The sequence below is a fragment of the Pararge aegeria genome, chromosome 12 (assembly GCF_905163445.1).
Source record: "Pararge aegeria chromosome 12, ilParAegt1.1, whole genome shotgun sequence".
Classification (NCBI taxonomy): domain Eukaryota; kingdom Metazoa; phylum Arthropoda; class Insecta; order Lepidoptera; family Nymphalidae; genus Pararge; species Pararge aegeria.
In genome coordinates, this window is record NC_053191.1 from 13,288,184 (window position 1) to 13,312,451 (window position 24,268).

General features: G+C 34.5%; 1 protein-coding gene across 1 annotated transcript in view; it reads left to right on the forward strand.

Moving 5' to 3' along the window:
• The first annotated feature begins 18,405 nt into the window (after nt 1–18,405).
• The window catches only part of LOC120627824 (fatty acyl-CoA reductase wat-like), a 48,697-nt gene continuing 42,834 nt past the window's right edge, over nt 18,406–24,268 (forward strand). Inside the window, exon 1 of the mRNA XM_039895887.1 lies at nt 18,406–18,541. The gene's annotated coding sequence lies outside the window, so the exon portion shown is untranslated. The remainder of the gene's footprint in view (nt 18,542–24,268) is intronic.

The window sequence follows — 24,268 nt, forward strand, 5'->3', positions numbered from 1 at the left end:
TCCGATTTTATTGCGTTATTTTACAAATCGGACGTTTTCCTGAGATAAAGAGTAGTCTATTTTACTCTTCGGCCTTTCAACTAACCCAAGGTAATTGCCAAAAATAAAAGGCCAAAAATCAAGGTAATTGGTTGCTAAGTTAGGGCGTGAAGGAAGGACAAACAAACATACACTTTCGAATTAATAGTATTTGTATATTAGTACTTATTTTTTCATCCTAAATTTGTTCTCGTCTTAAGAAATGTCCTAAAACTTTCATATTAAAATCGTATTGCTCTACGCGGTGGCAGTAAGACCCCATATGCCTTAGTGTTGTTAGTTATTATTTTCTCATATAACCACCGTTTAATTTGACGGGAAAACATTGTTTTTTTTCAACTCTGCCTCACTGGCCTCAGAGGCGTCTTTACGCACTTATTGTAGGTACAAACAATTCTGTCCTTTTGTTTCATATGTATGCAGTTCCACATATACGCTGACAGACAAATAATCTATAGCAAGGAATCAATGCATACAATAGTATAAATAAACACAAACAGAACTCGCAAACATCGATATATTTTGTTGAACAACATCGTGAGTGAGAGCCAACTCTGTAAATTCAGTTGCAAACCGAGATGAAGTCATATGCACTGACTCCCGGTCGGTAACAGGTTAGAGAACACAAAGTTGGTTATTTAATATATAGTTTTATAATGTTTAAACGTAATTGTATATCCACCTGCACGGCTAGCATGGCTGGGGGACATTTTTCCCCCCGGGGAGAGGACCGAATGTCATCTTCTCCCCCCAAGCTTTATCAACTCTTCGATAATTGGCGCACAGGTGGAAATAACAAACGGGGATAAACTTATCCTATTTCTTGCTGCCTTGCTTTGGTAGGACGCAGTAATTTTATCCCCTGTCAGGGGATATAATCGGAGGATATAATTTTTGTTTCCTACCTATACTAGCCGTACTGGGCATTAGAAACTAAGGAAAGTTGCCATTCAATAACTGTCAAACGGTGATTTAGCATAATTGTAACCAACCGATATGACGTCATAGGCACTGATCGCTTCGTAACAGTGATCGCAGAATACAGAACTGGCTATTTAATAACAGCTTTCCATAGTCTCTAATATAATTTCAAATATCTGGTAAATAACCGATTTTGGGGTTACAACTACGCGGTTGGTCAAAATTTTTTATCAAAGTTTGGCACGAATTGTTACATGTTGCACTATGGCCAATACATTGACGACTTCATAAAAAGAAGGAGACTCTGGTCTTGTTGTTAGTTACTAATTTCTAATTTTAATTAACATAGATAATAAAAGTAAAAGTATAGATAAATAGATTTTATGTCTGTGCAATATTTTGTCACCAAAACTAAAGTAACTCTTATAAAGATTACTGTTCAGTAAGAGAAATATATTGTTTTTATTTATGTTATTCAGTAAAATAAAAAAAAAATTAATAAAACGTTTATTTGTATTGCACAGACTAAACTCACTTGTTGCAGGTTTTTTTTCAGATTTTATTCCTAAGCCCTGAAAATATTTATTATTTCTTATGATGAGCGTCCACTGACTGAGTAAAATAAATTATCTTGTTTCAAGTAAGGAGGTTACTAAGACTAGAGCATACAATTTGTTTGTGAATAGATTATAAAATTAATAATGTACAAACTATTTATATACTCGTGTCTTAGCTACAGAAATGCCATAGAAAATTGTTCGTCGACCTTCCCCTCGATTTTTTCATGTATGAAGTCCCTTTCGGCAGATCCGATAGTTACCAAATACATTAAGTTACCGATATAAGTCAATGAGTTGCGAAGTAAATTAGCAAAGTGGATATCCCTTTATGTCGGTCGGGCACAGATAGTAGACGTCTGTATGTGACAAAAAAAAAAAAAAAAACATTATATAAAACCCAGTCGTGGTAACTAAATGATTAATATAACCTTTAACTGGGTAAAACCGCGGGGAACAGTTGCAGGTTAACAAATATTTTTGATACTTCATAAATTCGAATACTAAGGTTTAAATTCAAATTCCAAACTCTTGTGTTAAAATAGGTCGGTCTAAAATAGGTTTGTATACAGATGAGTAAAGGAAAAACAATATGCGATATTTGTACCAAAAAATATTTAAAGTAATAAACGACGTTTTTGCTCTTTCTTAAAAATTTTCATTCTGAATGGGTACCAATTAATCTAAATGCATGCGCACGCACCATGAATTGAATCGCAAAATACAGGATTGGTTCTACCGTATATAATGCATCACGAGACAAGCCGTGATTGGCAGTGAATCTACCAGAGATGTGATTAGCGAATTAGACGCATGCACGGCATACTTTATTAGCCACTCCCACTAAGGCTATGTTTTGATAGGCTTTTTGAACAGTAGTTCTCAATACTTCTATGTTCCCTTTGTACCGACATAAGAATGTTAAAGATTTGGATCCATTGATTTTACTTTTCGCAGATAGAATCTTTATTCGATAAAAACCTAGAGTGTAATGTACTATAAATGACAATAATAAAGATGCCGAAAGGGATTTCGTTTGGGATTTCGCTAGCTACAATCTATGAAACCAGCCACGATGGCTTATTTCAGTTCTTTGTCAGTTGCTAGCACAAAAGCGTCATGTCATCTACATAAAAAAATATTATTTGACAGCGGTGTTTGTAAACTAGTCGAATAAACCGGATGGAAATGTTGTCACTCTGTAAGAATCTGTTAGATAAATAAAAAAAAAATAATAAAGTAATAATATAGGTAAGTTTTGATAAAGAGTTTGGCGGTTTTATCGTTGCATAGCGATCTCTTAAGGACGACTAAAGTTATCCGAAGCAAGTTCAGAAGTTTTCTGACAGCTCGTATTATCTATCGGTTCGGTTGACGCTCTGACTGTTCGGTTTCGGTCACTACATAGGATGAATCATTTAACAATTATTTTTTTTGCTTATACAAACTATTAAAAGAGTTATAACATCGTTCTATTATTGGTTCACATAAGATGCATGGGAAATTGGAAACCCGGCCAAATATGATGCGTTACCAATATTTTCGCTCCTATGTAGTTTTCGAACACCTTTGCAATTTCGTTATGTTTATAATATTGATTTATAGTATAGTTTCGTTTTTTATATCTCAAATCTATTTATACATGGAACCTTATAGTTACCATTAATTTCGATATATTCGCAATCTTTCTATTCCGCCATTTTCGATACGGCTAAATCATGGAAAAGAGATTTGTTTTTGTTTCTTCTTTAGAATAGAGAATAGGTTCCATTTTATTTTTGCAATATTTAAGTAAAGATTCATAATGCTGTGTCGATTTTGAAGGAACTGCAATGGAGGGGAGGATAAAATGTTTAGGAAAGTGATATTTTATCGAATTTACTTGGCAATTATTAATGAAGGCGTAGCGTAAGTCGTAATTCTTTTTGTTTTTTCACAATCAGTGTTTTCTTAATTTTGATATTGTTTAGAAAAAAATTCTTGCCAAAGTCTCTGAAAGTATATCATGTCAAAACTAAGTTCAGACCACGGGGGATCGAAACATCAACGCAAGAATCCGCTTCGAAATTGTTTGTAGATTTCTTACTAGCCATATGAGAGAACAATTTATATAGTCCGTGACACAAGTCCACTTGGCAATTTTAATCAAAATATCTAGAACTATTTGAATGACGTAGTTAAACAAAAGGGATCAGACCGACACAAATAAATGAGGCATAACATCGCAATTCCGTGCAAGGCGGTGTGGTGACACAGATCAGAATACAGATATCACCACTCCTCGTCCCGCGGTCGTCGTAAAAGACGTCTAATTCAAATTCAAAATTCATTTATTTCGAGTAGGGCTAATATAAGCACGAAACGTCAAGTATGTCTGTTTTTAGTGACTATACCACCGGTTCTGAAGGCAGATTCTACCAAAAGAAGCCGGCAAGAAACTAGAACTGAACTGAACTGAACGGTTGCTCTTTTCCAACATCATTTTACAATTTAACAATCATTGTGCTATTTTGTGTGAGATAAAAGCGGAGTGGCTTGCTTCCAGGCAATCTTCTCATTAAGAAATTCATCAATTTATTGTATGAACCTCGATGAACTAAGGGAATGTAACCGAAAAGAAAAATTACTTCCATTTACTGCGATCGCCATCCCGTCTTGCGTTTTGATTATGGGCGAACCCTTCTGTCGGGAGAGGGGTTTATTCCAGCAGTGGACTGATATAGCATATTGATGAACTTCTGCAAGGGTGATGCAGCGTTTTTTCACGCTGATATTTAAAAGGTGCTGACACTGCATTGCAAAGTTATGCCACATTTATTTTGAAGGTCCTAAAAGTCTCCAAAACTTCTTTATGAGGGTTAGAACCTTTTCGCATAACTACTTCAAATTTTGGCAACAAAACTAAGCGAAAATATCTACAACTACAATTGGTAAACGTGTCCACTTGCTAACTTAGCTATTTGTTAATTTTTTAAATTTTCTTACTGTTTTGTTGTGTTTCACTTTGATTTTTATATCAACGTTAATTGTGAAACGAGCCGGGCGATAGTCAGATGTTGGTCGCGCACCAAATATATCCCGATTGCCTTGTCGACTTGTTTGTGGGCTGTCCAATGAATTGTTTTCTATGAAAATTAATGCGTTCCTAAAATAATTAATTTCGAGAGACCGTAGGCAATTTTGAGAGAGTGATTGGTTAAAGCTGATTCTTTGTAAGTGAGAAAAGCTAATTTTAAGTCACCTGATATTAAAGCACAACAGGTGGTTTAAAGAAGTATCGTTAAATAAAATACCGGAATATTTCAAATAATTTAGAGGTTAATAACTTAGGTCGTTCCGCAAAATCGCCGCTCTAATTTGTGTTAGATTTCAAATAGACGTCATTTTGACAGCTCTGTAAAAATTTGACAGATTAATTTTGTGACCTTCAAATCTTATGGAGACAATGTCAGTCGTTTTATACAATAATAATATATGATACCGATTTATCAGGTGAGTTTAGAAATGATAGTGACAAAATTAAGATACACAGAATTATACTTTTAATACACTCCTCAAAATTTCCTACATGAAATCAAATTTCTTAACGCGGATTTTAGTAATTGCGTTGTACGTTTTATTAATACACACAGTATTTGGGATATGTGCGTGGGGCTGAATCGAAAAAAAATCTTGCAAATTTTGTTAAATAAATTACGATTATTATACGTCACTCCAAAAGGATTAAAAGGGACACCTACTTTTATCAAGATATTGTGTCTATGATAGGTTTTTTTTTTGCTAGGTAAAGGACTTTTATAAAAAATATATAAATACAAAACATACGTTGTTTGACGGCCGATTGGCGCCGTTTGCAGCGATCCTGCTTTCTAAGTCCAAGGCCGTGGGTTCGATTCCCACAACTGGAAAATGTTCGTGTGTTGAGCATGAATGTTTTTCAGTGTCTGGGTGTTTATATGTATATTCTGAGTATTTATGTATATTATTTATAAAAATATTCAACAGTCATCTTAGAACCCATAACACAAGCTACGCTTACTTTGGGGCTAGATGGCGCTGTGTGTATTGTCGTAATCTATTTATTTATTTATTTATTGTTGTTGCTTAGGTCATTAATCCGGCGTTAACCGCCGAAACAAAATGCCTTTATAACTTTGCCGGTAAACTAAGAACATCTTCATCTTCATCATATTTCGTGTTCGGGAAATAGTTTTTGCCTTTTTATTGGTGCCTGCAAGAAGAATAAAACAATATTTTACCTTTCAGTCTAGTTGGAGTTTTCGTTTGTAATGAAAATCGCGTATTATTTTTTACCTTTATTTTAGTCATTTTAGAATCTTAACGGAAATATCTTTTTTTTTTATGTGTAATGTTTTTTTTGGTGCTCTTAATGTATATTTTTTCCGAATTTCGTGCATTTTATTCGTTGTAGGTGTAAAAAACCGTAAATGTTATATTCGAGTACAATTTTATGGGAATTTTTACGCACATGTGTAGATAAAACGCTAGCGGTTTTTTTTTCGAAAATTTTTGTTACTTTAAAAAAATATATTTACCGTAATTCATAAGATATTATTAGAAACGCGGGATGGTAGAGATATTTTGAAACGGAGCGTGCATATTTTTTTGTTATAAATTTAGTTGTTTTATTTTCGATTTTTTCGTATCAAAATTGTGATTAATGTAAAAATAAATCGATATTTATAATAAGACGAGAGATAAAAAAATGTTTATATTTTATAAATGTGCGCTCTTTTTAGACCAAAGCTGTGAATTATTGTAAAGATTGTTTAAGAAAAAAAGGTTTTTCGAAAACGTAGTTTTTTATGGGAAGATTTATTTGGTTTAAAAGATTCTTTTGTATAATAATATAAATCTTTACTAGATGTTTATGCATAACAATGTATAAAAAATCATTTTTTTTGTAACAAGTGTTTCAGTATCATAGTGAGGTTTTTTTTTTCAATTATCATTTTAAGAGTCAAACTACGTTTTTGAACAAACGTCTGTGTGTTTGTATGAACATTCCAAAAATGTATTTTACCTTACAATAATTTCAAAGAAGTGAAAGTAAATTTTATGCAAATTTTAAATTTCTGGCATAAAGTGCGATCGATTTTTGTGGTATTATTTTCTAGTATTCTTCCAAAATAATAAACCTTGTTATAACATTAGCGATTTAACCCTAAATGTTGGGTTAATGTTTTTATTTAATTATCTGCACAAAACCACGATTTACAATGAAGTTTTATTATCTCTAGAGTCCACTGTCATTCGTGTCTTACTAGTTGTAAAGCGGGATCAAATCGCCTTCGGATCGCTTCTAGGAAATAATATTAATTATTTTTCTAAAGAATTCAGCCGTGGCTAGTGATAACCCTGCACTGACATATGTGCCAGCAAGCGTTTCAGCGTTTCTATAGAAACCGATTTATAATATGATTCCTATGCCCTTAACAGGTTAGCCCGGTACTATCTTAGATTTTATCATCACTAAACTACCACCATAGTTACCATAAAGAACGAAGGTACCATAAAGGACGTGGCGGCTCCAACTAACATGGCTGCGATTCTGTGTCGCGCCGTGTCGTCCTATTCGCGTGTTTCTCCGTATAATACTCCTCTCTCAGTGTGGAGAACGGTTTATATTAATTTGAATGATGAATTACGAAATATTCTGGAAAGGTGCATAAGTATATTTCATAAGGAATCACACTTGAAAATATTAAATGAAAAGGAGTATATTTTTTTACCCACACAAACTAATTCAAAACATACTAAGTGTTTACTAATGACAACCCTTTTGAAGATAAAAGACCCACAAACGCATAGTAATTAAGCTGTGCAACGCGTCACTAGATTTTAATTTTGCATGTGATGTTAGGGCTGTATGTGATTTCTTTCAGTAAAAACTAAGGCAGTGGTTCACTCAAAATCTATTAGCGTTACGGTTTTACAGATAAGTTTCAGATACAGTAAATATAGTATCTCTTAAAGCATCTAAACTTTTAAAAGTGATATTTCGTATTTCATTTACACGTTGTATATAAACTAAAGTCCTAAATATGGGGAGGTTTACCAATTATCACCACGCTGCAGTCTGATTGGTGATCGCAGTAAGTAGTAGTAGTAGCATCTGATGCTATTGCCGCTGCTGCCCGATCTCCGTTATATTCTGATAGTCGCTACGTACGACACCTGCTGAAAGAGGAGGGCCGGTGACAACTGTTTTCTGATCAGCCATCGCCACACGAATCGTGTTAGACACGGTACGGTCTAATTAGTCAATGAATAAGGAATATTAAAAAACTGCCTTAAGATACTATAGTAGGCTTGAGCGTGCTCAATCGCCATTAAAACTAGCCCCATTTTCTGACTAAATAAGTCTCCTTTTTCATTCCATTGTTTTGCAGAATTTTATTAAAATAATTTGCAACAATGGGATGCGCTCGCGCAAGTCTCCATTTTAATATCGACTTCATAATTTAGGTGCTCACGCTTTTTTCGTAGTTAGAACCGGTTCCTGTACATTCGTTAAACATTGATATATTTTCTAAGTGCAACGTTATCAACTCTACATATATGTGCAGTGTTAACTCTAGAAGTAATAACATTGACATGTGGTTTCAGAAAGGCAAAATTTTTTTTTAAGCACTCCTTATATGTAAACCTTATCTATAAAAATATATGATTTAATTAAAAAATGCCAAAAAAATTTTTACGAAACGTGTGTTTTTGGAGTATTCATAGTAAATCGCAATTTAGTCGTTAAGAAAAAAAGATGTTAATTGGTAGATACAACATTTTGTTTATATATTTTTTACAGCAGTGGCCATTTCAAATAAAATAAGTGGAAAAAGATTGTTGTTTGTTTTTCGTTATTATATGAACATAACCGGGGTTATTGCGAGCTAGCACTAACGTGCTCGCCACGGGACGCCGCAACACGCGAATAATCATTACTATCGGAATATTTTTTCACACAACTCTCTCGACAATTTCTTATTATATAGCGTAGTATTGAAAGGTCAAGTAGGTACGTCAATAGATTCTATGGGCTTAGAGGGTAGGTAATGTTATACTGGATTCCCTAGGGGCTTTTATAATTTGAAAAAGGAACATCGCGCACGGCGTATCAATATTGCTATCTCGCTCTCACGTATCAGGGCGACCCTATCACTTTCCAGAGCCTGTGAACCATAGAGCATAGATTAGATTGTAAAAAAAAACATCCAAAACTGTCAGCCCAGTGGGATTGGTGAAAACTTACATTATTATATTAAAATTTATTATTAACTGTTCGGCTACTTAATACCCATAAGAAGCGTGGTAAAAAAGGTACCAATGCTTGACGATGTTAATTGCGAAAGTATGTCTGTTTATCTTTATTAGGCTCGACCTTCACCAATCTTGGTAACGAGATAGGTTGCATCGGTGACAGACGTAGTACGTAGGTCATATCTCTGAAAAGCACATACCGTTTGCGCTTGACAAAAATATTTGCATAGATAAAACTTGTATCCTAAAGAACTTACGCAATGTCTACATTGCGTAATTTAAAGCACAGGACGTTTTAATAACTTGAATAAACACGGGCAACAGCGTACCTAAATATACAACGTGTAACGTAATAACAAAATACTGTTGAAGGTTGCATAAGTACATTTCAAAAGGAATCACCAAGTAAAAATATGAAATCAAAAGGAGCGTATTTATTTTTCCATTCAAAATAATTTAAGTGTTTACGTGTACGCTAAGCGACGCGTACTTTGTACTTTGTCACTTGATATTACTTTTGCATGTGATGTTACGACTGTATCAGATTTCTTTCAATAAAAACTATGGCAATGGTTTACTATAAACTATTAGCGTTTCGGTTACACAGATAAGTTTCAGAGAAGTAAATAATGTACCTCTAAAGCCTCAGAAGGATTATTTCAGTTTTCATTTAAACGTTGTATAAATAGGTACGTATTGTATAAATGAAACAAAAATTATAAAGAACGGTCAACTTTCCATATTTATTTCTATAGAAATTTGAAGTACAATCGTTCTCAACATTCAGCTATCAGTAGGTATAATTTTCCAACATAATTTAATGTAAAAGCATAATACATTAAACACGGTAAATAAATGCATACTAAACAATGAATACATATTAAACATCATGTAACCTATGACGACTGAACAATGAAGGTAAATAATTATAAAACTGACAAGTTCAAGGAACGCAGAATGCGATCGAATGTCGATATAGTTTTGTATCAACTGTAACTTGACCTTCCTGGTGCAGTGGTAAGTGCTGTTGTCTTATAAACCCGGATTCGATCTCCGGTAGGTGCAATTTGAGAACTTATAATTAATGCATCTTAGCTGACCTGGTCTGCACGGCTAGCATGGGCAGGAAACAATTATCTCCCACAGCTTTATCAACTCTCAGAGCACTAGTACAACTGGAAATAATATCCAAATAGGAATATATGTGTCATAATAAACGGGGGTAAACTTCTAAGTATTCTACGTTCCCGTGCTTTAGCAGGTTATTTATATCCCTGTGCTAGCCCTGCTGGTGGGAAGCTTTGGCCGTAGGTAGTAATTACTTTACTGACAAAGACGGGCTGCCACGCGATTTAGCGGTACGAAGTCAGAAACCGATTAGGGGCAGATAGGTATGGGTTTAATCTGCCATGCCTCAAAGAGGTTGCCACGTTACCATCTTAGACTGAATATTGGATAGAAGCAGGCGTTACTTTGCGGAAATCCATAATATATTATGAAAATTAAGCTTAATTTTCATAACATCTTAAGATTGCCGCATCACTTAGCACCAGGTGAGATAACAGTCAAGGGCTAACTAATAGTGGAACTTAAAAAAATATCAAGTTGTCCATATTTTTATCCAACACTGACCTTTTATAATTTTAAAGGCCTTTTGTTACTCCGTCCGTCCCGTTTGTTTCAAGTTTTTCTTTTTGTAACTTAACAGTAAGTAACTAATAAAAAGAAAAACTCGCGGTGGCCGGTTTTCAGTTAAAATTAATTATAACCTTGATAACAAAAGGCCTTTATTATTTAAACGTTCAAAAACCTCCTTTTATTTTTTATTTTTTAACACTTCTATTTTTTTTATTGTTAAAACAAACTTTACAGTAAAAATCATTTCTCCCTATGCATATCCATACTTATATTATAAGTGCGGGAGTGAACATGAACGGAACCCAGAGGAGGGCAGCTGCCCCCCTGGAAATCTCGCAGATAATGTAAGAACTCTCTTAAAAATGGTATGGCGGCCATGATACAGAAAGACAGACAGAAATGAAAAAAAAATACAGTTTCGGCTTCAGGGCTAGAGGGCCCGCTAAACGGATACAATATAGCGGGCCCTTAAAAAATAAATTCGCAAAATCTTCATTGTACAGAGTCGACCCGTTATAGTTTTATTTATTGTAGGCTTAGACTAAATATAAACACTACACATACCTAAGTTTCACGTAGTGTATGACTAAACAGCCGCGGAACATCTAAAAAATCTCACTTGCCACCTCACCATACAGATTCTCCTGCTGTTGAAGCTTAAAGTTCGCGGAGTATAGCAATACTCCGCGAACTTTAAGCTTTATTTTCATAATATATTATGGATTAAATAAAATAAATTTAAATATACTACGTCACTACACACATCGCCAAATTAGCCCCAAAGTAAGCGTAGCTTGTGTTATGGGTACTAAGATGGCTGATGAACATTTTTTAATGAATAATAAACATACATACTTATAATATACAAATAAACACCCAGACACTAAAACCATTCATGTTCATCACACAAACATTTTCCAGTTGTGGGAATCGAACCCACAGCCTTGACTCACAAAGCAGGGTCGCTGCCCACTGCGCCAATCAGCCGTAAAACCGCAAAGTAACGCCTGCTTCTATCCAAGGACGAACAACTCGGGCAACGCGTAGTAATCTTACAAATACGAGAACAACTGATGACAAAATAAACTTAGCCACAAAGTTAAGATGTATTATATATAGTTATAGCTTCCTGAACTTTAAAGAATAATAGAATTGCGTTTTTGGTCACATATCCTCTATGAACCTTTATTTTAAAAAGTAGCCTATGTCACATTGAAGCTGTTATTACTTAGTATTAGGGCTTCGGCCTACCTTTCGGGGTTCCAAGTTCGATCCCTGACATCCATTCACTGACTTGGGTCAACGTTGCTTAACCAACGCTATCGACTGATATGTAGTGCTACTGCTAAGCCACACATAACTGCAACATTTGTTATTTGGAATTCAAATTATTAAATAAGGCAAAACGGGAGTAGGTCTTCGGGACAGGCATTTGAGATTGACAATGATTTACGTGATTGAAATTTTCAAATAGTGGGTGATTAAACCTCCAACACAAGAACAGATATTTTATTCGTCCACACCTCAGTCGTTCGTTTAAAAATGTTATAATACTACCTGCACTTAACTACTTACTAATCCATTTTTTCATTTCATTTTTGTTATATTCTCTGCCTTTTTCAATGGGTTTCATCCTACTATAATTTTTTTGGTTTCAAAAATTATCGTCCCTGGTCTAGGATCCGATTTTCGACATTTACCGAATACGAATTCTCCGTTACACCACAAAAATAAGAAAAAAATCCGATTATCTCGACACTTATCTAGTTAAAAAGGGTAGCTTGTTAAATATTCTAATTTTTGATTAAAAAAAAGGCTATACAACAAGTACCAAATAAATATCTGTCATTGATATTAATAAAGGCACCAAACTGTCTTAATAAATTATATGCCATTTTTGACGAAAACACACAATTTCATTATCTTTGGCCGCCTGTGCTTTTTGTCTTAGGAACGACTAAAACAATTTTCAAGGGAATTTCTTCAGAGTTAAATGGGAAAATGAAAATTTTATGAAGGATATTTGTTGTTAAGATTATAGTATTATTTTACAGGTTTATTTTAAGTGTCAGAGCTGTGTAAAATAGGGAGATGAATATTTTATTAATTATTGATGAAATAGCTTATCTACCTATTTGAAGAAAAATAATTGAAACAAACCCCGTAAATGTATAAGCCCATTTAGAATGGAAGATTCAGTTCGATTTTTTTTTAGGTATTATTGATGGAAATACCGCCTCCACAAAATGGCGGAATACCTATTCTTTCATATCTCCCCCAACGTGGGAATCAAATGAAAGAATTGTCTAGTCGCATAATGTACACTATATTGATAGGAAGTGAGGAATATTAATTAAACGAAATGAAAACAAAAAAAAAAACCTATTATTGTGTCGGAGGTTTTTATTTTTTTTTATTACATTTATCAGAAACTTTACGCGGGCGAACTCGCGTACAACCGGTTGTTAAATCCCACAAATGTAAACAAAATAAAACTCTGTGCTTACATATTTATTTTCCAAACAATAAAACAATTAAAGTAAATACAAGTTTTTAAAGAAAAAAATACCAAGGACCACATAATATTAAAATAGACTGGTTTATCTTAGCATTCTAAATCTGCTCTTGACACTCCATCGATAGTTTTTTGCCGCAAATCCTGTCAAGGTCAAGAAAGGTTGCCTAAACGAGATTGCTTGCGTCGACTACCTCGGGAGGTCCTGCAATCCCTTCATAAAGGCGGCAAACCGTAGTTGCGGTTGGAGACGATGAGGAAGAGGATGTTCACAGCGCAGGGGTCTCGCATTATTTTGATGAAATTTAGGCCCCTAGCCAAGATGGCAGGCCAGGATGAAAGATGGATGGCTACAATACCGGACTGTCTCGTTCTTCAAGTGGTTAGCATGTTTATGATCACGAGGTCTTGGGTTTGAATTCAAAATCAATTGTTATTTGTGGTGTCAAGCCCTGAAACCCCGTGCCTCGGAGAGCACGTTGAGCTGTCGCGTCGGTTGGTTAAAGTACACCGACCCGCATTGGAGCAGCGTGGTGGGTCTATACTCTGAAATCGAGAGGAGAGAGAGGAGGCCTGCGTCCAGTTGGATATGAGATTACAAATTATTTAAAGTTGCCATCAAACAGCTGTCAAACCTTTGATATTCTTCTTCTTCTTTTCCTTTTTGGCTTTAGGTGTGCCAAATCGGCATGTTTTATTTCGCCAATGTCACGTATACTTGGAAGATCCACAAAGGTGATTGTCAAACAATAAACATTATGTAAATATAACACTATACTTTTTATAAATCTTAGTATTCCAAAATAAGGCGTTCCAAATGGAGTGTGGTCTTTTACATTCTATAATATCTATCTATAATATAGCCAATGGAGATGACGGGCACTGTTTCTCGTTCGGCAACTAAAGTAACTTTTTATAGATTCTTACAACATCCAACAATATACTAAATACTTCAACGGTGGTCTGTCTCATTTAACGTACTTAGTGTTTATATCCTCTTTTCTCTGTTTATGAGCACAAGCTCATAAACAGAAAGAAAAGAGTAACCTTAGTAGTGTTTGTAACATTAAAATGTATTCATATTATCTTCATCTGCAATGTGCAAGTCAATAAAAAATAAATTAAATTGAATTGTCTGTCTGAGATTTGGTAATAACTGCCTTTTGTTAAGCTCCGAAGATTACATTAACAATATTTCTCAACCAAACATTTTTATATTAATGTATATAATGTCTGTTTGTAAGTACTAATCTTTAGTACGGCCGAATCGATTTGTAGAGGGCTCTCATAAGGAGGCAACACAATATGTATGTATGGTGGGTATACAGTGGGTAATATAGGCTACTTTATATTTCGGTAATGGGCCCCTAAGTTAAAAGATTGTATGTTCTTTGTTTTTAAAGTAAGTAGCATTGAGTTACGTAGGCTCCTACTTCCTGTTTGGGTGGTGTTAGCCGCTAAGAAAGGGTTTCATTTAAATCCACACATGAAGGGATGAAATGGATTAAAGTTTATAAAAGTCTTATGTTTTTGGAAAAATATACTATGTTCTGTTTTTTTAAATGAAGTTCTAAGTCTACAGTAAGAAAATAATATATATGTGATAGGAGATGAAAGTTTACGTATTAGAAATTTTACATGGACGACGTCGCGGGCAATCGCTGTTGTAGCTATAAATATGGAGATAACCATATAATTGATGAATTTCTAAATTGCAAGTTCGTAAGAATCGTATATAAAACTGTAAATGAACCCATATGCTTATTATGAAACTTAAATAGGGGGAAGTACGATATATTGATACAGAAACTGTCGTTTGGTCTATCTGTCTGTTCGCTCATCACCCAAAATCTACTACGTATTGAAACGCAATTTGGTAAAGCTGTTACTCTGAGTTAACTTTAATCCCGAAAAATGATAGGGCTTACTTACCCCTAGGAAGGAACTGTTTGCCGATTTTAGAACTCTGTCCAATCAGAACCGATTTTGACAATTCTTTTACTGGAAAGTTTGGTTAGTTAATACATGCAATTAATTTCGTAAAGAACTTTTCATTATTATCTGCTGCGCTAATTTAGGGGTTTGCAGCCTCAGTTAAGTATTGGATAGAAGCAGGCGTTACTTTGGGTAATTCCATGATATTCAATAAAAAACAACTCCGCGAAAATTAGGAGAATCTGTACGGTGTAACTTATTACTTCTTTAATCTCTATACTCCACACCGAACAAATCTTCGGCAATGTACTCTCTAAGCACGTTTCGCTACACCGTACACAAGTTTGTAGATTCTCGTGCTTTTCAAGGAGCATAGCAAATGAAGCTTGATTTTAATTGTATACCCTAGGATAAGACTTGACAACCACCCCGTAACCCACACCACGTATGGCTACAGAAAACCAAACTTGATAGAGTAGAGAGATCCTACCATCATTTTTTTTTAATTTCATTAACGGACCAAGTGGTTGGCCTACTCGAGGGTAAGTAGATAACCATCGACTATAAACATAGCAAAACTTTGCAGGGCATGCAAGGTGTGATGGGTGTATGGTGATGGCCTGTAAAGAATTTTTTTTTATTTATTTCGAAAAACTGACAATTCACTGCTTAGGTACTCTAATATAAACTATAGCACTTTTCGGCATGTGTATACAATTGTGCCTTCTCGATGCGAACATAGTATGCAAATCCGCTGGGTAAGTACATAAGGCTGTTAGCTAACAAATAATAGGTGGAGGAAAGTACACCCCACAAATATATATGATAACACTGTGGCTGACTTTAAGACTTATCCATATATCTTCGAGTTTATTACTTACAGCTACACCACAACCGTCCTTTTTACGATGAGACAGTGGGCAAGAACTACGATCCCGTCTGAATAAAGTATAACGACTAACAAGAATTTCACTATCAAAGACCTTACTATTTAACCAAGTTTCTGTTAAAATTAATAAATCGTAATCAGACCATTTGTTAAAAAATACTACTTGGAATGCTATTTTAAATGTGTCACCGATATATTATATATAATAATAAAATACCTCTAGATTCAGCAATTCTCATCGTAGGAGACTTTAACTTGCCTATCTGATATCTGTATCTCTTGGGTAAGGAATCGTGACAGTAATGGTTTAATGCGTAATGTCACCGGTATAATCACATTGATGGCCTGTTTATAGAAAATTGATTTTTTAATAATTTGAAGCAGTGTAATCCTATTTTAAATAATATCTTGTTCTTACTAACAAAAATAATTGGCTAAGAGTTACTTATAAAATTTAAAATGTTTGCAGATGATATGAAAATGCATAAAACCATAAATAGCCAAGCTGATGTAGTCATTTTACATAATGATATTGATAACGTTTATTCATAGTGCCTTAGAAATGGCATGGTCTTGAATATAGAAAAATGTTTTCATATAAAGTTCACTAGGAAAAAAACATCGTTAAGTGGTGTCTATAAAGTTAATAATATTAACCTTAAAGAAGTCACGTTCATAAAGGATTTAGGTGTTATAATAAATTCTGCATTAGGTTTTCGCGTGTAGAACACATAACCTCAAAGGCATCTAAGATATCAGGACTAGTTTTCAGAAAAATTAAAATATTCAGAGACCCCATTTTATCAATTCTTGTCTTCAACAGTGTAATTCGCAGTATTCTCGAATATTGTAGCACGGTATGGAGCCCAAGGTATCAAGTGCATTCTGATAAAATTGAACGCAGCCAAAGAAGATTCTTGTATCACTTGTCATACATGGATTTAAATTGTAAGTATGGAGGGTAGAGGTAAGGAGAGTCATCTTATATGGGAGAAAAGTTGAAAAAGTGTCCAGTTGTTGCGCTAAATAACAGTTCAAAAATCCTCCACAATGGCGCTGGTGGATGCACAGGGTATGGTATGAATGTAGCAATCGTAGATGAATTGAAGTATGCCGAGTTAAAATTTTAATGTCATTATCGACTAAAGTAACAACTTTTTTTTTTTTTTTACAATAACAATAATTAACTAATTATTGAGAATTTCAACAACTTACGTTGTACAAAATATTGTGGTAAATATAACCTTACTTCCTTGTATCTCCATACTTCCTTGTTTATTTTTCAAGCCTACTCTAACAATATTTATATTTGGCGCTTCTTTTAAGAGTTACCCTGATGCAAATGTGGCGCCATCCTAATTTAATACATTTTGACGAAACTTTTTCATATACACAGATGACTCTCCTTACCTCTACCCTCCATAATTGTAAGAAATTATACACATACGACGCGCGACTTGAGTTCTATAAAATGTTTTCAAAGATTACAGATGTAATTTTTTTTGCAAAATTAATTGATGCACCTGAGTTGCTTGAGCGTTTAAAATTCGTAGTTCCACGTGAAGGTAGCCGCCTCCAAAACCGTAAGACTTTTGCTTGGCAAAAACCAGAACTAATCTTGGTCAACATTGCAAATTGCTTTTGTGATAATTTGAATTTGGAATTAACTTCTTTAAAATTTAAACTTTTAATAATATCAAAACCAGCCAGATACAAATAGTATAGTTAAAGAGATTTTATAACAAGTTCGTACATACTATAATGCGAAAAGACTTTTTCCCCAACCTATTAAGGTTGTGTGTTCCCGAGGGGTATGTGAGGCGGAGGCGACGGCCGTCACTGCTGGAAGTACCGATTAGGCGGACAAATTTATTAAAAGAGGCACCAATGACGCGCGCCCTCCGCATCCTTAATGTCATATCAGAGCAATGTGATTTGTATTGTTGCGCTCTGAGTGAATTTACAAGGATCGCATGCGGTTTTTTTGTTACAGGAATAAGTAATTAAATATTATTATGTTAAGATTTTTTTTAAAAAGCTATACTATCGCATTAGGTTTAAGTATTCTATATTGATAGTGTTAGAATAAGAATATAAATAAAAAAATTAATCATTTTTATCCTTTCCCCCAGGATTGTCTCCTGCTAATGCTAGCCGTTCAGGTTAGCCCGTCACTGTCTTAGACTGCTCAATCACTTACCAGTAGGTGAGATTGCAGTCAAGGGCTAACTTGCACAGAAAATAAAAATTGTACCAGAATTATCAGGGAAGAAGGACTAGGGGAGCATGTATGTCGAGGGAGTAATTTTTCTCATGGGGAAATAATCATGATACCACGACACAGTGGTTAGGATGGACTCTTAACGACTAAAGCCCCACGATATCAAACTCATCGCCTTTGAGATGGGTAATATATAATGTTAAAGGTAATATATGGGGAGTATAAAAATATGCACACCCTTGCAACTCTGAATGGAATTAGGTAACTCTGACGGACGACTGATTTGTGAAACCAACTCAAAAGATGTATTAAAACTTAACTTTTTTTATGAGACAACCCGTCAATATGTACATTTTAATTGGTACTGGGCTTGCAGAGCCATTGGTAATTCAATAATATGTAGTGAACATGGTTTTCTGTTTAGCTTAGTATGTGATAGGAAGCGGTCGCGGGTAGACGCTTAGAAATATACTTATAAATTTTCGTATTTGCGATACATTTTATTCGACACGTATTGAAATTCAAGCATTAGTGACGAGGATATAACGGTGAGTTTTTTTTTATTTTTATTACTTTTTATTTAATTTAAACAAAAAAAAAGTTACGATTTTACAATAGGAGAGGAAATGGATTTCTTAATTAATTAATAGGAATTGGAAAATAAATAATTTTTTATCTAACCGGCCCTAAATAAAAGAGGTTGCTAATTCAAATGAAGATTTGGAGGCATATCTCGGCGATGTTCGCGCGTAACTTTTTGTTGAAAGGAGGATTCTCAGGTTTTCGTTAAAGGGTTTAGTAAAGATTTCATGGAAAATAACTACTAGATTTTTTGCGGGCAATTTATAACATGGCGCGTTTGATACCTCCGTAGCTTTGTTTTTAAGATGCCACCATCTCACAATGATGTTAAAAAATGGTTTTTGGCGAACGCTTTATGAGCTTTAGATATTTTGAATTGATATGTTTTTTAGTTAAGATTCAGCCAGCGGTGTTTACTTTGGGCACCCGTGATTAGTGTAATAGTTTAGTACAATAGTTTAATCAAAGATACGAAAATAACGCGTAAAGGCTAAGTAATTAGTTGGTCCTTAATAATACTACTAAAGTAGACAGTCAACCCACATTGGAGGGTTTTATCTATAATTCCTTTAAGACATACAAGCCCGGTACCCAGCAGTGGGAATATGCCGACGATTATGAAGATCCACCAACCTTATTTGTTACACAAATAAATAATAATAAGAAAAATTTGTATCGGCAAATTTCCAATTTATTTTTATTTAACAGTTTTTACCATATACTTCAGCAGGACTAGCACGGGCGGCAGATAAAAATTTATTTTGATTGATTTATCAGGTGGACATGCTATTATATCCTCTGACAAGGGATATAATTAGCATGCCCATCTGCTAAATCAGTGGAACATGGACTGCTAAATCAGTGGAATATGGAATAGGAGAAGTTTATCCCCGGTTATAAATACATACATATATTATTTGGATATTATTTCCACTTGTGCGCCAGTGCCAGTTAATAAAGCTGTGGGAGAAGATAAATTTATATCCTTTCCCCGGGGATATAATTGTCTCCTGCCCATGCTAGCCGTGCTGAGATCCTAATCCTAAGGTTGCCTGGCTGAGATCGCTTCTAAGCAATAAGGCAGCCTCAATATTCTACTGCAGTCTTTGTGTTTCTCTCTATTCGTCCTTCATATTCCTAACTGTACAAATGGAGAGTTTAAATAAATAAAATAAATAAACAAATATATCGGTATACTTTTAAAATGCCTATAACAATTTTACGAGTGTCGGTTGATTCCGCAGATTGCATAACTCCGGGAACACATCCTTAGTACTTTTCCAAGGTCCAAGTAGTACCGATATTAAATTAAATTATAAAACGTACTGAGGCCGCGATTTCCGGAGAGATGCGGGCTTAAATCTCCAAGTTTCGAATTTTAAAATCCTTTGAAACTTGTCCTTTGTCTCTGAATATTAATAATCCTTTTATTGCATATTCTATTGTATTTCAAAATTGAGTTCCACAGTATCCTAAATATTTTTACAAGCTGTTTCCCGCGTCATCGTCACTCGTACTAATTTATTTCGTTTATTTTTCGTCTGTTTTTCGGACTAAATATTAAACTTTTTTTCTACCCCCATGTTCTTGCCAAATTTTATAGACAGTTGTTCGGGCGTGAATATGTAAAACTCAACCGGTTACCTTGTATCGAATTTTTAATACATGGCTAACAGAACTTGTCACTATGGTAACTTAAGTATGAACGTTTTGTAGTTATACTTCTTTTGGGGCGTTAGGCAAAAATTATGAGAGTAAATTTTTACGATGCGCACACACCGCCACACAAAACCTGAAGTTAAGTTAGGTTTATACAGAGTACACTTTCAAGTGTCAAAGGCTTATTCCGGTGATTTAATTGATTCAATTGTACAAAAGTCTCAAATTTTAATGTTGAGTGAAACTTGGTTGTCCGATAATGAGTCTATTAGTATTCCAAATTTAATTATGTTTATTATGTTTTTCTTAAGTTATTTCTAAATAACTTTTTTGTGATATTTACATAAACTTTATTTTAATAATAAAACTTTCAATGTATTAAATACCTTTTTTCTATTGTTACATTGCGAAAAATAAAATTTTGCAAAGATTTTTATATTTTTACGCCAAAGAAGTATAACTTGTAACGCGTGTCAAGAAGTAGGTACACACACTTTTTTTTAATTGAAATTGTTGGGATTCGAACACATCTTAATAAATGCGCAGTGGGAAGCTAGAACTTAGGACATAAAGAGCTATGTTATATGTACCTACTTGAACACTTATGCATAGCAAATAAACGTGGAGTAACGTCGGAATCGGTATCGTCTGGTGGTTAGGTATTCAGTGTTTTGTCACGCTCTGTCATTCGGAATGTGCTCTCAGTTGAAGTGTGACAAAACACTGCTTTACTTACTGACTTTATTCCAAGTTAATTTATAAGGCTCATAACCTTCGACGCATAAGCTCCTAAACTTCCTTTGCTAAAATATTCCGTTATTTACTCTACCTTCATAACACTGTGTGGATTTGACGCAAATATTTGAAAGACGTATATTACCATAACTAGAATAGAAATAGGAAGCTGTTGGATACGGATACATAATGTTTTTTTTCATTCCACTAAAAGTTCGACTTTGACTGCAATCTCATCTCGTTAAGTGATGATGTATAATATATATTATATATATCTAGTCTAAGATGGTAGCGGGCTAACCTGTTTGGGAGTCACACCCCTAATCGGCAGGGTGATTACGGATCTCGCGACAGCAATGCGACCGGCAATCTTGCAATCACTGCTGTCGAACGTCACTTTTCCATACAATAAATAAACAAAAGTATTCCGGTAAGATGTCGCGTGGAAACCGACGCGACATCTTACCGGAATACTATATATGTCTTATTTGCACGTCTTCGTCGGAAGGATGGTAACTATCCACGGCCAAAGCCTTTCACTACACCAGACCAGAGAGAATTCAGAAATTATAAATTCCCGTATTTACCCTGCAGGGAATCGAACCAGCGCATGACTTCCAACTTAAATTCACAGCGCTTACCATTGTTCCACGAAGGTCGTTAAAATCGGTGGATTCTGGAAAGGTGGCGACTTTTAATGAACATCAACAATAGTGTTTAACTATCTACTGCTGGACTACAGGCTGGTATCGGAAGGGTTTTTAATCACCACGCTGGGCAGACGGGTGATTTTGGGCAAACCCTCCCGTTAAGAGGCCTATTATTTTTAATAGGATTAAAAATAAAAAATACAGAACTCGTTTTAGGTCTTGTTCCTAATATCTGTACAAATTTAGACATACGTGTCAAGCCAATATCAAAGGAAAGGAAAAGATGCTATGCCAAACATAAGTTATATGAATTACCTAACCAAAAACCAATAAAGAAAAGATACTCTTTTGTGTTTATAATATTCACCCTCATCGTCTTCGTTCATAACCCACTACACGGCACAGGTCTTCTATTAGAATGAGAAGGGTTGAGTAGGTAGTCCACCACGTCAACCAAATGCGAATTGTTGGACTTCACACACCCTTGAAAACATTGGTCATAACTTAGAAAAGTTAGAAATGCGTGTTGGGGTTCGAACTCGGTCCCCGAAAGTAAAGCCTATAGGGTCCCACCCATTATGCTATAACCGCACACAACAACGAAACCGCTAACGCTAGTAAGGCTACAAAGAAATTATATATTTATGCATAATTTAGCCATTACGATCATGTATGTATGTATGGATTTGCCATTGAGCCGAGATGAACCTAATTAATAATAATTCAATGTTTTCCACTAAATTTATTTAAACAAGACCTTGGTGCGAATAATGTCTAGATTATTTCCTAGTAAGCGAACGTGAGTATTTTTTGCTTAGATATCCATAATGGCTTTAGTTATTGGATAACATAATGTAAACAAAAAAATGTACGTATTCAATGGTATGTAAGCACCTAGCTGTGCTCGATATGATATATATTGATACATTAACCTTTTTGTATGACTCTAAAAGTTAGCCTTTTGACTGAAACATAACCGGTTGCACGCCTCATAAGCGAAGCGTTGAGGTGCGTATTACTATCAGTTTAGGAACACCGAGTGATTCTCCAACTTAAAATGTCACTTTTTTATTCTTTATTGCTTTTATAAGTGAATATAAATAGACAAATGTTGAGTAAAACACTATTTTTAACATTCATGATATTTTTAATTATCTTTTTATTATTTAATCTAATTAAAAAATTGTTTAATTTGTAAAAGTTCTGTCTTGCACGTCTGTATCTGTGGGGATCCCGTATCTTGTGGTCACGATAACGGGTGAAATATTTATTTTTATTATTATCGAGTTGGTTTTGTTTTATAGGCTTCAGTATTTTGAGGAATAGAAGCCTATTACTTTTCACGGTATAATTAGACGTAGTTTAATTATTATTTACAAATAATCTCAATTTTATTGTAATGAATGAGATTATGAGGCGTTCACTTTTGGATTTTCCAACTATTTGTATGATGCAGACTAAGATGGATTTTTACCATCATTGTTATATTTTAGTTGCCTGTTTTACTGAATTTCATATCAGATAAGACTCGAAAAATAAAAGTCAAAAGATCAGACAAAGTCATCACGATAATAATTTTTATTGCTATTGAGATACTGTTGCTTAGGTTTACTTTAGTAGGTAACTTACAGTAGGTAATTAAATAAAACCTAATGAGTTTTACTTAATTTTGTAATTTAAAATGAAGCAGAAAAAAAAGAATTTTTGTAAACTCTAACACAACCCTGGCTGACTAAATGGTACCTCATACGGAAATACTACAAAAATATTGGCCTTCAGTGGATCTCAAAAAAAACCAGTGAAGCAGTTTGCAAATATTATTTTTATAAATCATAAAAACCCCGAAAACCACAACCGATATAATGATTTAACAGATTTATATAAATTTGTCACATACTTAACTCCAGCTAACTTAAATTTTGTTAACTTTAACGTGACACTAGGGGTAAGCATAACGTCGGAATCGTTTATGCAGTGTTTTCTCATGTCGGAACGTAAAATAACAGTGCACAGTATCCTTACGTTCATCATTATTGTATTATCAACCATGAACCCATATTTATCGACCCATGTGCCCACTATTGGTACGGTTCTCCTATCAGATATATTTAGGCCACCAATGGCCATGTGCGGATTGGTATACATACTATCTAATAGTCATACATAGTAGTCTAAGTAGTGACGTCTGCATATCATCTGCGAAAGGTACAGAAGTCATTTGTGGTATTGAGTATACGCTTTTATAATATGATTCCCAAGGTAATTTTGGACCTACCAATGCAAAATTTTAAAGAATATGTTAAAACACATTTATTGCAGCGAGGTTACTATACAATTGATGAATTTCTTAAGGACAAGGAAGCATCCGGCTCTGCTTTTATCTCTCACAAGATAGAAAAATGAATGTTAAATTGTAAAATGTAAATTGTTGATGTTGGAAAAGAGCAACTGCTGAGTTTCCTGCCGGCTTCTTCTCGGTAGAATCTGCCTTCCGAACAGGTGGTAAATCACTACAAACAGACAGACTTGACGTTTCAAAAGTGCATACATTGGGCCTACTTGAAATAAATGAATTTTGAATTTATTCTGACGTTAGTGATATCGGATAAACGTACTCCTTTTTTATTCTAAATTGTATCTTTCCTATCT